This window comes from Tamandua tetradactyla, chromosome 25, assembly GCF_023851605.1.
Source record: "Tamandua tetradactyla isolate mTamTet1 chromosome 25, mTamTet1.pri, whole genome shotgun sequence".
NCBI classification, from domain to species: Eukaryota; Metazoa; Chordata; class Mammalia; order Pilosa; family Myrmecophagidae; genus Tamandua; species Tamandua tetradactyla.
In genome coordinates this window covers 12030450-12048187 of record NC_135351.1, presented here as the reverse complement: position 1 = coordinate 12048187, position 17738 = coordinate 12030450, and the positions used below count along the sequence as shown (strand labels likewise).

Here is a 17738-nt window from a genome sequence, read left to right as displayed (position 1 = left end):
TCTAGAAGTGGAGGTTGCAGGGGTATGCATGTTTTTACGTGAGTTGTGTGTGTGTTTTAAAATAATGACTAAGGCTATACGGTAATAGTACTGGGTACCTACAATATTTGAGGATGCTGAGGCTGCAACTGAGGTAGCTATAACTGGAGACAACGATAGAGCTGCAAGGCTAGCAAACTGGGCCAAGTCCCTTCAATGCACCACAGGTATCAGAAAGCTGAGTGCTCCTAAGAGCCCTCGAGCAGGTGGGCTGTGTTGAAGCGCCACCTACTGAAACATTGTGCTCCCCAATCTTGCAAGCCCAATGTTGGCATTTACTATAGCATTGGCAAAACTGGTTCAGGGGAAAAAAATGACAGTACAAATGAAATCCTATTTTTGGCAAACAGGACTCTTAAAGTGTGTCAGCTTCAAACTTTACTGATTACAGTAGTTTGTCTATGCAAATGCATTTGTGATCTCTCTTTTCGAACGAAGAATAAAAACCAGAAAGAAGCATATCAGGTGCATGCTCAAAAATTGGGTCGTTTGTGGGTATATGAAAAGAAGGAGGGGAAAGAGGAGGATGGCTGGTTTTCAGTGTAATTTGCAAGTTTGCAGGATTTTTTGGGAAAGGAATAAATCTGAGCAAAACTAATAGAATCACACCACAGAGAAGAAACAGATTTTACATGAAAATCTGTAACTGATTATATTCATCCTAATGAGAAGATAAATTAACACTTACACATGATTACATAAAAGCACTCTCCTCTCTTCCAACCGACTCTCTACTCTCAAATTTAAAGCTAGTGAAAGAAAAAAGGGCCCAGGAGGAACTGAATATTCTGTCGCGTGTGGCAAGTGAGAATAAGAATGCTGTCTCACCACACTGCACACGGGACAAGCAGCTTGTGACGGGGACAAGCAGCTTGTGACGAGAACAAGCTCAAGACAAGCTTTGGTGATTATCTGGCGATCGGTTCAGCTAACGTTAGAAGGCTTTGGAAACAGAGTGCCATGCTGTATCTTTTGAATATGGGCAAAATTAAATTGCATTCTTTATAAAACAATACCTTAAAAACATAATGTAGCATTTCTTCTATAAATGAGGCTTGAACTTTTCATGGGAGAGTGGGAGAGCTTTAGAACATACGGGCTTCTGTTTGCACAAGTTAGGGGAGTTGATCGGTTTGTTTAATTTTTCTTCTGACCTCGATTTTTAATGCTATATGGTAACAAGTTCATTCTTCATAGCTGTAGAGAATATCTATTTAAATAACATACCACAGGCTAATTCCACCAGTGGCTAATATGGTTTTCTAAATAAAGATAACTTATTTAATGTATTTTTAAAATAGCCAAAGTAAAAATTCCCAGGTCTGATATATTCTTAAAGGTCTCTCTGGTAAATATGTATTTGCATGATAGATGTAGAAGTCTATGTAAGTATAAAAGTCATTTATATACTTAACTACTTCAGTAATACATTTACATGAGCCTTCTTTAAGACTGCAATCCTTTATTATGTTGCCTTTTAGATTTATAAACTTCCAAAAGTAAAACCCCTTGTATCACCTCTTCTGTCTCCAAAGAGCTGCCACTACCTTTTCATTATATGCAAACTCTTATTACCAAAGTGAAAATTAAATCATATTAAGTTTGGTTTAAACCAAAAAAAAAAAAAAAAAGAGTAAAAGGAATTTTAGAAAATGGCTCAATCCCGTTCCTCAAATATCAATGCATATGATTATGTGTTATATATTCAATGTCAAAACAGCTTATAATTTAAATATTTAAAATTTTTATTTACCTATACCATTTTAGGAATTTGTCTAATTTATTTTTAGGACCTTGTCCTTAGTGAGAATTGAAAGTTGCAGCCTTACGAATCATAGTCCTAATAAGAACTGGAAGTCACTTCTGTGGCCTCGAATAACTCATTTATCTTAAAAAGAGTGAATATTCTTTGCTCTATTATCCATGAAATAAGGGTCTTAATAACTGCTCTTTCTTCCATGAAAGCTATAGAAGTAGTATCCTTCAATTATTAAGATATTTTTAAAAAGAGGCATTATTTTGCCAAGGAAATTTCAGTACCTTGTTGAAAACTTAAACAGTTTTAAGCTCAATTAATGCAAAACTGCATCTGTGATATATGCACACACACTCAATTGGAAAGGCAGCTTCAAAATTCTCCTTTTACTAATGTCGCAAAAATCACTGGCTTTTAATTCACGTACAGAATGTGCCAGATTCAGAATTTCAAATTATTCCAAAGCAAATTTACGAATATGCTTAGTTAAAATCAAGCTTTCATTCTGCAACGGGAAAATATTTTTAAAGCTTTTCAAGGATCTACCAAAATAGAACAGGAAAATAAGGGTGTTCAACACCTGTAACCCTGAAAAGCAGACCATTTCACTTAACAAATAGAAAAGGATGAATCCCACGTAATAAGACTCTTTCTCTCATTTTATGGAAGATATACTATTTAGATCTGCCCTTACAAAGAGAGCAAATACAGCGATCAAAACATGCATGGGTTTCAGGTTTTAACTACTAACACCTAAAATAGCAGTGCAGACAAGCAGAAATAGAATCATGAAAATACTAATAATGTGGATTAGCCTTCTTTATCTTCCACTGTGTCCCAGTTACTAATTCTCTCATTCAGAGACCAGCTGTAAGGCAAAATCCTGAGTAAATAAATGGACCATGCCTCCTGCCCCAGAGGTCACCATTTCCTAGCTTGTCTTGCTCAATGGAGAGCAAATTCCCAAGTGGATAACACCCTACCTCACCGCTCCCTCTTGAGTTCCAATCTGAGTGAGTACTGTTAGCAATCCAATGTAGCTAGTGTCACCATGCACCCTACACATGTAATTCTGAAATAAAATAAATGCCCAAACCTCCATCATCTAGCTGATAAGCAGATGTGAGTTTAGATGGTCCTTTCCATGATTAACCAATTTGTTGATAGAACTGTGCCTTCTTTACAAATATCCGACAAAGTTGGCTTAATCTGCGTGTGTTGCTAAAAGATCAATATGTAGGCAGAAAGTTTAAGGAATGGCTTTAATTTAATGTATTCTGGATTTCATTTATAGAAATCTGGAAGGACTTTCAAAATAATGTGACTTTTTCAGGGCAAATAAAAGGTATAACTTAAACGATACGTGGCAGCTAACATACCCCTACCACCCCCATGGCTAACTTGTTTGTCAATCGTGATTCATATTAGGTGGACACAAGTGCACAGTTTTCTCATGAAAACAATAACCAGCACAGAAGTCCAAAGACTAAAGTGATGCCCAAAAGCATTGAAGAAAAAAAATCAAGGAAGATACATTAGTAAGATGACACAGATCAAACCTAATTATGTGTTTTCAGTATTCAACATAACTCCGGGCTCTCAGGTGTTCTTATTTTTAAAAAAAACACGATATTTTGAGAACCTGCTGACATTGTCTAATAGTAATAGAGCTCTATTGGAAAGTATTCCCCACTCTGTTCTCTTCCTGCTATATGCCAGAATTTTGTTAAGCACTTACACCTATTAACTTATTTAATTTTCTCAACAATTCCATAAATGTAAAGCCATTTTACAGATGGGGAAACTGATATTCAGATAAATTAAGTATAGTTCAGTGGCTGAGAGAGTTCAAATAGAGTCGAGGGGTTACTCTGAAGGTCACTCTTAAGCAATCTTCAGTTAGACGTTGCTACCTATCATAACTTGCCAAACTCCAACCAAAACCATTCCAGCTAATCTTAAGGAGTACTTAGGGCATTATATAAGATTCTACAAAGGTTCCATGCAATAGGATAAGTTTCCAGAAACCTACAACCTTTCCACAAACCTACGGCCAGATGGGTCCCTGGACCAAATAAGTCCTGAAACTTAGAGGGCCCAGCCTCTCCAGGACATCAGCTAGTTCCATCTCCCTACCCCATATTATTGACAGCCCCTTCCAACATGAAAAAGTTAGAATGGCCATAGCCCAAATACCCCTAAAGAGAGGGGGAGAAAGATCAAAGGTGACGGTGGAGTTATACAGAGAAGGTAGGGTTTAACAAATGGATATGAATGCTGAATCCTTATATTGATATTTCTTTTAGTCTCCAGTATCTTAGAGCAGCTAGAAGTAAAAACCTAAAAGTGTGAAATTGTAACCCATACCAAACTCTGAAATCTGTTCTACAACTAATTGTTGGGCTGTGCTTTGAAATTTATTGTTTTTTGTATATGTTATTTTTAACACAAAAAAAAAAATTGGTTGTGATGATAAAAAAAATAAGTGTACTTAAAAACAAATAGCAAAAACAAATAGCTACACCTTGTTTTTTGATAATGATTGTATAGCTATATAGCTTTTATCGTGTGACCATGTGATTGTAAAAACCTTGTGACTGACACTCCCTTTATCCAGTGTAAGAGTAGGTGAATAAAGACATGCATGAAAAAAATAATAGGTCTGGGATAAGGGTGAAAATACCCCTACATAAACTATGGGCAGTAGTTATAGTACTACTTTAATAATCGTTCTTCAATTGTAACCAATGCAAGCACAATTAAAAAAGTAGAATTACAAAAAAAGTGTTATCAGTGGTGACAAACTTTCCACACTAATGCAAATGTTGGTGGTGGGGTAATGCATGGGAACCCTGTATTTTATGCATGATTGTTCTGTAAACCCACAACTTCTCTAATTAAACGTTAAAAAAAGAAACAACTTTTCTTTTTGGGGGGGAGGGATATTTCTGATCCAAAAGTTCTTGTTGCTTTAACTTTAATACATGGCTGCTAAGCTCAGCAGCACAGCCCGGATGATATGCAAGTCTTTGGAATTGACTAGATAAATTATACTCTTTTTTTTTTTCTCTTAGAAAATCATAAATACTTCCTCTTTTACAAAAGTAAATAGGCTGTTTTCTATAAATCTCTTCTCCCCATATTCTCCACAGATAAAGTTTTACTAAGAAATATTTCCACTTACCATCCTAAACTTGTAAGAAATTGTTTTACTTTATTAAATAATATTTAGTGAATTGAAAATTTCTTGAAACTTTTCTGTATTTACAAACTAAGACAATTCTGACTATTCAAAGACTATTGTACTTCAAAATATTGCATATATAATGAAAAGCATGCTAAAACATTAATTTATTCAAAAATCAGCATGACATTCATTTATAGTTACTCATCTCACTTTTCTAAACTTCAAAGCTACAGCATCTAAATATTTGTCCAAATTTCCCAATTTTGGTTTGAACTCTGATTGTTTAGCTTGTAAAGCACAACACTGGCCTAATTTCCAAGCTTTAGACCTTTTAATGAACACACTTCTATATTTAGAATCTCTTATTATTACTTGATTTTTCACATACTTAATTTTTAACGGCAAGCCTCTTGTTTAGATTCTTAAATGCATATTTCTAGCAACCAAATTTTTCTTGGTGTAATTGGATTAAGTTGTCTATAACAGAACATAAATAAGATATACCAAAAATGTTTATATAAAAGTTTAAGGCTGTGAGTTAGCAGAATGTCATTCAAGTTATTACCATAATCCTGCAAAATCTTAAAATCATTGTTAAGAATTGGCTTGGTTTATAAAGTAGGTTACTAAGTTAGTGGATTAAAAATGATACCAATAATTCCGCTATTTTGATTTATGAAAGCTCATATTAATAATAGTTCTTGACTTTTAGTATAAAAATTTGGCAACCATCCAATTTATCTGATATCTAGATATTTTACTCATGCTATGGCAGAACCAAAGGTAGGCCAAGGAAACAGCAGCTCATCCCATCATTTAATGGGTGAGACCACATCATTTGCTCAAAATGATACAGAAAACCCAAGCCTCCTGGATCCTGATCTAGGGAGCTTGATGCTAATTTTATTTCATTTAAAGCTGAATGAATAATAGGATCATTTCATGGCGGCATCTCTAATAGAAACACATTCAAGACTCGTGGACCTCTTTAGACTAAAATATACTATTCACCTCTGTTTGAATCTGGACGTGAATCTCCTTGACAAACAAACTGAAAATGTTTACAGTTGTAGACCTAACTGGCAGAGCCAGTCAATTTAGCAGTGGACAGAAGAAGTGACTTTGTAACACAAATGTGACCTAATGAAACTGCGTCTTCTCCTCCTGGCAGCCTTAAACTTTTATATAAACATTTTTGGTGTATCTTATTTATGTTCTGTTATAGACAACTTAATCCAATTACACCAAGAAAAATTTGGTTGCTAGAAATATGCATTTAAGAATCTAAACAAGAGGCTTGCCGTTAAAAATTAAGTATGTGAAAAATCAAGTAATAATAAGAGATTCTAAATATAGAAGTGTGTTCATTAAAAGGTCTAAAGCTTGGAAATTATCCTCATCGCCCCTGTTCCCTGGTTTCGTGTTGTGATGGAAACAGCAGCACTGCTGGCTGTGTCTCGGTTCTGATTTTAAATCACATGTCCAACAGGCAGATGCTCTTTGGAAAATTAGAGCTTGGAAGGGTTTCTCTGAGCCAGAGAACATACCGTGAGAACCTGGGAGGAGATCATTTGCATGTATCTGAATCAACACAGCACTGAGAACAAAAGGACCAAAGTCTCTAAGATCGATGAGGGTCCACTTGGAAGACTGTCCTCTGCTGTCTCCTTCCGCCCTCCTATATCCACAAGCAGATGGAAAAGTAGTTCTCCCCTATGCCACATCCTCCGCCTTGTTTTATGGTTTCAATTTCTATCCAGTTACTAGTCAAAAAATGCTTTTTTCATTTTTTTGCTCTCTCCCTGTTCTTCTTCTCATTTTTGCCCTTTTGTAAAGGACAAAAATGAATTATCCAGAGTTTTGTGATTCAAAAGGCACCATAAACCTGCCTCTATGAATTCCTAAGTAGAATAAATATGGGAAGAGCTATCACCTGCAGCATATACTTCCAAAATGTCAGAGAATTCATGAGAACACAAAAGGAAAGGCTTCCACCAAGATACATCCGTAATGCTACATGAGAGAGGAAAGTGATGTGCCCGCATGATATGTACCCAGTTCTAGTAAAGCTTGTTTTTGTTTTAGCATGAGAAAATCGAAAGTTCCTGCATGTTATGGTATATCTCTTTCTGTGTGAAGCCTTCCCTAGTTTTTCCAGTGAGAATAATTTTCCCTGCCTCTCTCCTTCCAAGAAAATAAGAGGAACCCATTGACCAAGCACTGACCACATTGTATTTAACAAGTTACTTACAAGACTATCCCACAGTACGCCACTCAACTGCTTCATTGACACAGAGACTACAATGCTTTTACATTTCTTTGTGTCTTGGGTATACCCCAGTCTCCCTGGAAAGTCTACTCTCTTCAGTTCAACTCTCATGATGCATGCATTTTCATCTTTAAAGGCCCAGCTCCTTTACCACATGTATGTGCATTTTGTGTGTGTATCATGACCCACAAACCCCAAGAAGAAATGATCACAGTCCAAACTGCTCATTGTGATATTATAAAACTTTCATAATCTGGCCATAGACTATTTAATATGGAATCTAGCACATGCCAGACACTATTATAACTTAGAATTAAGAAAATAATACCCTGAAAGAGCACTAGATTAAAAAAAAAACTTAATTATTTGTGGAATTCCATATACAACTTAATAGGTATTTAATAAAACAGGACAAAAACCACATTAAGACCAGCCCTTCATTTTATTTATGCCTTTATTCAGCCTGAAAACTAAAGAGAAAAGTGAACATTCTACATTTGGGGGATAAAAAAAGGGAAATATAGAAGAAAATAATTTTATAAAGGAAATCTCACTTTCACCTGTTAACTTTTAATCATTGCTCCTTACTGAAATGTTCAAAACAGATTTTAAGGGGGTGCAAGGGTAGTTCATTCAGTCGTAGAATTCCTGCCTGCCATGGGTAGGGGAAAGGGGACCCAGGTTTGATTCCCAGCCCATGCACTTCCCAAACATACAAACAATAAAGCAAACAAATGAAAAACCAACCAAACAAAACTTCAGCAAATGATGCTGCAATAAGGAGATACTCACATGGAGAAAGAATGAAATGTGATCCTTGCCATACAGCATACAAAAAAACAGATTTTAAGGTGTTACCAGTTATTAGAGGCTCTTTGCTATTGTTAAAGCCCATATTTGGAATATAAAAATAGAATTTAAAAACAGAGACTCTCTGACCAGCCACTTTAATGGGATTAATTTGAAACACATAGTAACAATTTTCTTATCCACTTGTATAGAGAGAAAATCTAAATGCGTTAGACAATAAAGTTACCCTAACTTTTACAAAGGGGACATATTCTTGTAAGGTTGCTTCAAGTATGTTTAACATGTATTTACATTATGCTTACTATGTGCTGGGGTTTCATTCTAGGCTATGCAAACCGTGAGCTAAATGCCATTATCCCCATTTCCCAGTTGAGAAAACTGAGGACCAGACAAATTAAGTAGTATCTGGGATTACATAGTAAATGGCAGAGTTAGCATAATGACTCAGGCCTTCTACCTCTAGAGTTCAGAGTAAGATAAAGGCATGACTTAAGAAAGAAATTTACCAGGCTGCCTTTAAAACTGACTGAGAAAATGGTTCTTACTTTCTGACAAACAATGCCTTTGAGGAATGCTGGACTCTAGCAGAGATTTACTTACCAGTAAAATGCTATCTCTTTTTACAATGTTTCTTTCTTTTTTTTTTTTTTTTTTTAATCTACATTTAAAACCTTCTGGGCACCTTGGAGTGACAAAACCTCAGGTGACTTCCTCAAGGTGTCATACAGGGGCTTACAATCCTTCACCATCATTCCTTCCTGGAACCACCAGACACAGTCAACTCAGGCAATGCCTCATCATATCCTTCAGCAGCGCCCCCGCCCTGTGAACTCTGCCTCTTACCATCCCTCAACTCATTTCTCCTCTCCATCTTCATTGCTACAGCTTCATTCCCGCTCCTACGTCTTCTCCTGGGCAAGTGCCACAGTTTCCTGGTGGTCTCCTGGCTTCTGGGCTTCCTTTCTCCATACCCAATTCATCCTCCAAACAGCTATAGCAATAAGTCAACTTCCGAAAATGCAGATTTAATCGTCATCCCCCCGTTTGCATAGGATTGTCCGCTCCTTTCCGTCATTGCCTGCTGGTCTAGGATAAGGTTCAAACACCCTGGGCTGAACGTAAAGGCTACAAATGACTGTCTGACCCTGCGTTGTCAACTATGGTGGCATCAGTTACGTGTGCATTTAGCACTTGAAATCTGGCCAGTCTAAATTGAAATGTGCTGTAAAGGTTAAACATATGCCAGATTCAAAAGGCTTAGTGTGAAAAAGGAACGCAAAATTTCTCCTTAATATTTTTATATTACCTTTTGAAATGATAGTGTTTTGGATACATTACAGTGAATAAAATATTTCATTAAAATTAATTTCTCCTCTCCTTTTCTCTCTTTTCATACAGCTACTAGAAAGTTTCAAATGGCATCAAAATTTCTGTTAGTGTTGGTCTAGCTGTGTATGGAATGACAGGCAGCTTCTGGAATATCACCGCTCTGCATTTGCACAACTCTCCTTGATAAAGACACGTTCACCTTGAAAAACTCACCTTCCATACAAAGCTTTTGCACCTTCTACACTGTATGTAAGTGTCTTCATCATCTGGCCACATCCTGCCCTCCACATTCCCATCAACAACTCAAGTCCACCACCGCGACCTTGGTTGTAGTGACCCCCACCCAGCACTGCCGTGAGCTAAAGACACTGTTCTAAGGCCTTGACAAATATTCATTCATTAATCCCCCTACAAGTCCCAGAAGAGGCTATTTCCTATATCTGGCACAGTTTAATATCTTTCCAAACTCTGCCACTAATTCATGATACTGCTGGGATTCACACCCCCATGGCTCAGCTCCTGACATACACATACCTCCGTATGCCCATAGGGTTCCCTCTGCCCCCTCTGGAACAGGGCCAGGCACCTGCAATGGGATCCCAGGCCAGCCCCACTCCACTCCAGAGAGGGCTTGGGGAGGGACCAGCAAGGGCTCTGGAAGCTTCTCCTACTGGTTTTAAGCTGTGTTTTCTGGATTCGGTGCTGACAGTTACTGAAACCCTTTTAGCTATTTTCCGGAGCTCTGAAGAAGTTGGTGATGTCAGTTTTTGCTAGTCATTCAAAGATTCTGTGGAAGAATGGAACTCTGGAGCCTGTTAGGTCACCATCTTAGAGGCTTCTGTGAGCTCAGAACATGATCCTAAAAAAGTGCCCTAGCAGCTTTGGAGTTTCAGCTCTGAGTCTTCTCCCACCTTCCTTGACTCCCTGCTTTTGTTCCTGTGGAACTTCTGTGTTGCAGAAATGTTGCATTTACTTATCCATTGCTGACTGTTTGCTAGCTGATAGTCAAGTTCATGAATAGGGACCCCAACTGTCTTATTCATTGAAATATTCTCCACACCAAACAGACACTTAGCACACGCACACACACGCGCACACACATATATAAATGAAGAAAAAGTTCTTTCTCCTCCTGGACTTTATAGGAACTCTAAGACATATAAGAAAAACATGAAAAATAACAGTAATGGACATAATAATAAGAACTGCCTTATATTGAGTGCTTGCTGGGAAAAGTGTCCTATATGCTGACCACTGGCCCTCCTAAGCCTAAGAGGTGGGCATTATTGCCCTCTTTTACAGAGGTTACTATTGAGGTTTAAGTATCTTGCTGCAGAAAAAAAAAACAAAAAAAACTAGCTGCTTGGTGCCAGGAGAAGGCTGGAAATCCCAACTTGCCTGAAGCTCCTTCCAATGTATCATAAGACTGTGGGAAACACTCCCTGAAACAGAGAGGCTCACAAGACTAGTTGAAAAAGAATATGGAGTTACGCTTCATGGAAATGATTAAAGTGCTGCTTTTCATCAGCTGCATCAGAAAGCTGATTCTAAGGCTGCAGGAAAAGGGTACCCTCCCAGGCAGACCTGCTTCTACCACCACAGCAAGGGCCTGCCCTCAGTTTTCTTCTTCCTTCCCTAGGACTCTAGAAAAATGAGAGGATGAGGATGCAAAAACCAAAATGCTCATTCCACTGTTTTGAGTGGGGCTGACTGCCCTTCAGCCAGATTGTCAGAGAAGCCTCCAATTCTCTGGCCCATCTCTCTACCTCTGCTCAACTCCCCTGCTTACATCTCCCTACCCCACTCTAACCAACCTAGATACAGCCTCAAAGAGACCATACCCATTCATATGCCAATGACTAAGGCACTTCTAAAGGACCTTTCCTTCTAAAACCCAAATCTTGCCCAGGATTCATGACTAATCCCCTACACTCTGAGTCTTTAGCTCTCCGGGTCCTCCTGTGTCATCTGAAGCATGCACAGTCCCAACAGCTGGTACTTACCAACAAAAGGTTGCAAGATTGTCGATGGCCAAGAGAGTATCTTAGGATTCTTTGTGCCACCCAGCCTGGCACTGAGCTTGCTCTCACTGATTCATACATTCCTTAACACATATGGACTGTGAACTTACTCTGAGCAAGGCACTCAGCTAAGAGTCTTGGAGAAAGCAAATGTAAAACTTTGTGGTTCTTGTCTTCAAGGAAAAAAAACTTTTACACAAATAGCTATAAAATCAGGAAGAATGGGATAAATTTACATGGGAAATGAACAGGCAAAGTCCTGTAGTCTTCTTGTGGAAAATGGGTAAACATTGATCAGGGGATCGTTAATGGACTAATTGAAACTGGGTCTCAAAAATAGGATGGCCAGGCCAATGATGGTGTTAGATATTGGGAGGGTTTCTTTATGGTTCCATTTGGTTATATCATATGTGCTCTTTTTTAAAAAGAATATGAATTTAGATATATTTAAGTATTATCTAAGCTAAGTATAAGATTGAGCTGTTTGTCCATTGTAAAATGCATTTCTCAAGTTTCAGATTATCAATTAATTTAACATATACTAGCTAAGTGGCTATTAGGTGTTTAGCACTTTAGGAAATTTCAATACAAGAAGAAAACAGAGTTTCAACCCCTAAGGGTTTTACAATCTGATGAGGCACTAGTAATTGTAACAGCTAAATATATTGAGTGTTTGCTGTATGCCAGGCAATGTTTCAAGTTTAAATTTACGTGTCCTCGAAACAATCACTATTATCCCCAGTTTATAGGTGAGGAAACAGAAGCACAACAGGAAAATTACATAAATGCCTTTAATCCAAATGGAATGTAATTGCCAACACACTTGGCGTTTGGTACATAGAGCAAGGGAATCTAACCTAAAACTCTGAGGGTTCTAACCTAACCAAATCATGCTAATTGATTAATACTTTAGTTCTGTTTCAGTAAGCATAGCTACCAAGTTGTTAAGGAAAAATATTTATTCCTTCTTCTTATCCAATGCCAATGTCTTCCTTATGATAGGCCAATAAAAATTTATATAAAAGTTCCAATATTCTTATGAGCATCACATTCATTTTAAAATGACATTATTACCCATAAATTGTTAAATAATACTCAAAATGCTTTGAAGTTATTTAAACATTTCCTTCTTGGATACACTTGCAAAATCCTTTTCAAGTATGCTTTTTGGATGCTCTAAAATAATTATTTGATCTGAGTATGTTGTTCAGATACTTGACAGTAAATGAAATCAAATGCAGTGATGTGAATAGGCATAATTCTATTAGCAGAAGGGTTTCTTCCAAACTGAAGAGCTGACGGTTGCATTTTGGCTCCAGAGTTGTTCAGATGCTCTTTTCATGCTATTCTGCAAGCTTGGAAGAGGCTATGGTGGAAAAACCATAAGCTGTGAATTTAACCCCTGTTTTCAAACCCATCCACAAAGCCAGCTGAGAGATAAACCATCCAATAAAGATAGAAACAGTATGGGGAAAATGATACTCAAGGTCTGCGGGGTGCTCTCTAGGCAATGATAAAGAAAATCATGGAAGTTTAGGGATTGTGGATCTAAAGTTGATTTATTAAACAGTCAGAAGAATTTTTTGCACGAATATACTTGCTGTAAATGCATAAAAAACCTGCAGGACTTCTATGGAAATGTCTCGGTATTGATTTCATTGTTGCTTGAGTCAGATATGGATGTTTTCCTTTTATGCAAAATGCTGATGTGTACCGATTCGTGACTTGGTTAGTGCCTTCAGGAATTCTCTGTAGGCCTTGTAAGTAACCATATTGTAACAGTTTGAAATTGGAAGACCCTCCCGTTCCATTTCTTTTCACTTACTCAGCAACAAAAAAACTCAAGGCCAGTGACAACCTTTTTCCCTTTTTCCCTTTTTCCTCTTCTCTAATCTTATCCTAGAAGAGTGAAAACACTTGCATGATTTCTTTGGCAGGATGACTCCATTTCCTGGAACTTTTAGCTTTATTGTCCCTGCATTAATTCTCTCTCCCGAACTCTTTATAAAAAGAACTACTCTGTAGAATCCATTGTTTATTCTCCGTGAAACATTGTCTTCCAGGGAAGACAATTACAAGGCTATGATTCTAGCACATTTCATAACTGATCATGATTTGAAATGTTCCATATGCAGTGCTCAGCCGAGGGGTAAATAAAGCAGCATGCTATAATTTGCCTTCAGATGACATTCATAATGCATGGACAGAGTGTCCTTCTTTCCAAGTAGGACTTTTGCATTTCTCAATTGTTTGTTTTTAATTTCCAAGAGCTAGATCAAACTTTGGGGTACAACTTTATTGAGAAGTATCTGCAGCATATATGAACATTTAGCATGTAAGGCAAAGCTGTTCTGACCACATGTCCAAATCCGTAACACACAGTTAACCTTGTCCTAGTCTTTGAAACTCAGGTAAAGATTTTGAGACAGCGATTTCAATGATGGGCCAGTGCCTCGGCACTCTTTGGGACTTTTCAGCAAGTCAATTCTATAGCAGAATTTGACTGAGCCCTATTTACTGGTCCCTGATAAATGAGTTGAGTCTGCCGGAGCTCATGTACATTTTGTCTAGTTATTACATCTAAGAGATTAGAAAACAAAAAATAATTCATCCAGAAGAAAAAGAAATAATGCACGTGAACTACTTACAAGGTTTTATGCAATAAAATTTATACATATTACTAATTTTTAGATATTGCAAGAGAACAGCTATAATGTCATATAGTAAAAGGGAATCACATAGCAAAGGGGTAAAGCTCTAGCAAATTATCTAATCATGACTCCAAGTTTTACTGCTTCTTGGGGTTTTCTTATTTTTATTACCAGTATCACGTTTGATTCAAGGGGCACACGCATTGCCCCAGGGAAGATCTTAAACCAAGAGAGGCAAAATTGTTTAAAGCCTGGACTACCCTGGATTCAAATCCCATTTAGGCTCTTACTACCTCTGTGACCTTGATCTTCTAACTTATTTTACTAAGACTTCTACTTCCTGTAATCTAGGGATGATAATCCTAAACCTACTTCACACAGTTTCTGTGAGGAGTAAATAATATGCTTAACCCAAAGTGCTTAGCAAAGTGCCATGGATATTGGTTAAAAGCCCAGTGTATATCAGATAACTATTATTATACCCAAAAAATGAGCATTGATTGATTTCTCCTCACCATACTTGAGACTTGACATAATTCTCAAAAAAAAAAAAAAATTTGTTAAACCCTGGCATTATATTTGAGGCTCCTATTTTTCAGAAAATATTGGAGTTCCCTTACATAAAATGCAAACAAAATAAAAACACATGCATTAAAAAAATAGTATTGATAAAAATATGAATTTGAAGGGTAAAGTAGAATGCAGATTTGGAAATCCCAAATATCTGTGTTAGGGAAGGATCCAATGAAGAAGCAGAAACCACATCAGTTACCTAGAAATAATTCTATGTGTAGTATTAATAACTATGTATAAAGTTGCTAATTAGGTAGCTGAAAGTGTAAAAATTAAAAAAAAACAGTTATTATGGAGGTACAATTAATTGCTAGAAGTATCAAATATCCCTAGGGTTGGTGAAGGGGAGGGTAAAAGGGAGAGGTTAGAATTATTAAAATGTACAAGGCTGGGTCCCTGACCTCTGAGGAGGGGACTGGTCTTGCCAGTGTTAGCAAAACTGTAAATGGGATTCAACTGCTGCTGCGAGAAGGGCCTGCCATTGCTGGGAGATGGAATTTGCTGGAATGAATTGAAACAGCAAGCGCACACCAGATCTACAAGGAGCAGCCCGAAGGAACCAAGAAACAGCAAGCCCCTTCTCCCTCCTCCAGCCTTACCATCTCCCTCTTGTGTCCCCTATTGCAGACTCAAACAAGAAACCAGCTGGCAAAGCAGAAACATGGTTTCAGAGTCAGCATCACACAGCAGTGTACACAAGAGTGGGTTTAAAGTTGAAAGAAGATAACTTAGTCCAACAGGATTTGGATACCTAAGTTATAAGTTTGAATATAGACTTCCTTTCTAAAAAATGTGAATAAAAATTAAAAAGTAACATCACCGGACACAGAAATACATGTAATAATTGTTTTCAGAAAACTTATTTCCTGAAGTCAGGATATCGAACTAGAAGTGAAAATGTTCAGGGATTCTTATGATTAAACCAAAGGGAGGAAAACTTAAAAAGAAAAAAGCAAAAGAGACATAAAAACCAATTGTATTACAAAATACATCTTAACTAGGAAAAACATTCTACAGTTTCTCCTAAAAAAAAGAACAAAAAACGTGCAAGTGCAGTTAATTCCTCCCCAAAATGATCCAGCAACACAGGTGCTTTGTTGGGATTTCAACTTTCCAATTCTCAAACTACCTCTGAAATGGTAATTCCTAGCTTATGAGGAATAAATATTGCAAACTTTATTATCAAACCCAATAATTCTATCTCCAGAGGACATTAGACAACAACTTTGGTTGTCCAGTTTGGGTATCAGTTCTTATATTAGGCAATTTTGAGAGTGACAGAGACTTTCTGCAAGTGGATATATTGAAAATCCCAGCAGCAAATGTTTCCATTTTCCCTTGCAAGGTGGTCTTGCTAGTTCTGTGCAGTACTTAGTGGTCAGGGAGAAATGGCGTTTAGGGAGAGGGCAGGGGACATAAGGCACAGCATCTACTGTCCACTGCCAGTAGTAGTGGAGGTTTCACTGGATAAATTCTGGTCTAATTTGGTTTAGTGCCCTAATGAGAGAGACCCAGTTTTCTCTTGCCTCAGTATCTTTTCCCCTTCTTCCTGACCCATTGGCTGTCAACTGGACTACATTTTCCATCTTTCTTGGAGCTAAATGTGACCCTGTGACTAAGTTCTCCCTGTACAATGTAAGCTTATGTGCATTTGAAGCTCCTGGGCACCATCTGCTCATCTGGTTCTACCATCCAGGGGTCCAGCAGCCATAAGACCAGCACTGATCACACTTTGTGCTTACTTTTCTCAGAACTCTGTGGTCTTTCCTGACTTTTCATGTCTCCCAGTGGCCCTGTACACAGCCAACCACTTGGAGACGGTTTATCTTTACCGTGTGGTCTTGGTTCAGAAGGAACATCTTGCAGTTCATGTGCCATGACAAAGACTACTCTTGCCCATGAAATATGATGCACTAATCCCCCAGCTATCTCCACTTTTTTTTTTTTGTAAATGTAGGAAGGTTCAGCCTTGCAGTCCCAGTGGCCACTGTGCTAAGGCAGTGGCCCAACTTTCTTGGCATTTCCACTCAGCTCTGCACGCACTCTGCTGTCTGCTCTGCCACCCTGACAGAGCAGGGTATTTCCTTCTCCAAGGACCTCCTTGTTGTTGATATCACTGACACCATCTCCAAGGTGGCAGGGGTCCCTATCAAGCAGACCAAGATGCAGCAGCAGGTATAATACACCGATAAACAGCTCACTGCTGACAGATAGTAACCAAGGAGCTTTCCCAAAGAGAAGGGTGCCCTCTCCTCCTAGAGGAGTAACTTAGTCAATGGCATCCCCTACTTCCCCACACAAGCCCTCAACTTTGCCTTTAAGAATGAGTATAAGCAGATGTCCCTAGGTTCTGATATATGCAATTAGATTCTAAGTTGGACATCCTGCTGCAAAACAGTAACTACACAGGACCATCAAAAAAAAAAAAAAAAAAAAACACACAATAGAGTCTATTGAGGTGTCCTGAAAATGACCTCTGTTCCTTAAGGTACTTGCAGAGACGTCACTTTAAACTTTTTCTTTTATCAGGCAATATTCCACAGATTCTACTTGTTTACTTTCATTTCATATGAGATTTGAAGGAGTCTTTCAGGAAATATGAGGGAAATACAGATTTTTAAAAATTCATCAATAGATGAAAAGTGATGCTTTATCAATTACAGCTCTTTGCATTTTGTTTCCTGGTTTATATTAATTTAATAGAAAATTTTAGTTTGCATATTGTCATTATATGTTGATCCTTCAGTTTTCAAAGTTCTTCCATTGCTTATAGAGATAGATGATGGAATAGATCATATTTATAGAAGAAGGTTTTTTTCTTTACACTTGGTATACCAGGGATCCTCTAGGGAAGCAAAAGAGAGGTTGTAGGAAATTACTGAACCCCATGAGTGTGGAAAATACAGTTTTACCATTTTCCTAAATCAGTGCCTGGTTTGGGATACATTTTAGCCAACGCATCATCTGCAAAAGAGCACAAAAGGACTAAGTGATTTAATTCCAACTGCATCACATACAATGATATTAAGGAAAAAAAAAAACTCAGAACTGTTTGAAGTTGTATAGTTAATACCTTTCCCTAAAAACATGGAAAACCGAAAGT

The 17738-nt window shown here is 37.7% G+C and overlaps 1 pseudogene; it reads right to left on the bottom strand.

Annotated features, from left to right (window-relative positions):
• LOC143668768 (large ribosomal subunit protein eL13 pseudogene) overlaps positions 1-16513 on the bottom strand; it is an 89920-nt pseudogene extending 73407 nt beyond the window's left edge.
• Between the last annotated feature and the right edge of the window lie 1225 nt (positions 16514-17738).